We start from the raw sequence: 338 nt of genomic DNA, 5'->3' as shown, positions 1-338 counted from the left end.
GTCGGATACTGCGTCACTTCCACTACTTGGGACTCGATCTGCTTTGTAATCTCCTCTTTAATCTTCAAACTCAACTCAGGCTTGAACTTCTGACTCTTTTGTTTTACTGGACTAAAATCTGGATTGATCGGCAACTTGTGGGAAACCATATTCGTACTCAACCCTGCCATATCTCTATAAGATCAGGCAAACACATCAATGTATTCTCTGAGCAAACGAACCAAGTCCCTTCTTTGAGCTTCAGTTAGATAGACGCTGATTCTGACTTCTTTAACACATTTCTCATCTCCGAGATTCACAGTTTCAGTTTCTTCAAGATTTGGCTTGTGTTGATTCTC

The sequence above is a fragment of the Solanum tuberosum genome, unplaced genomic scaffold (genome assembly GCF_000226075.1).
Source record: "Solanum tuberosum cultivar DM 1-3 516 R44 unplaced genomic scaffold, SolTub_3.0 scf00173, whole genome shotgun sequence".
NCBI classification, from domain to species: domain Eukaryota; kingdom Viridiplantae; phylum Streptophyta; class Magnoliopsida; order Solanales; family Solanaceae; genus Solanum; species Solanum tuberosum.
This window is presented reverse-complemented; position numbering follows the sequence as displayed.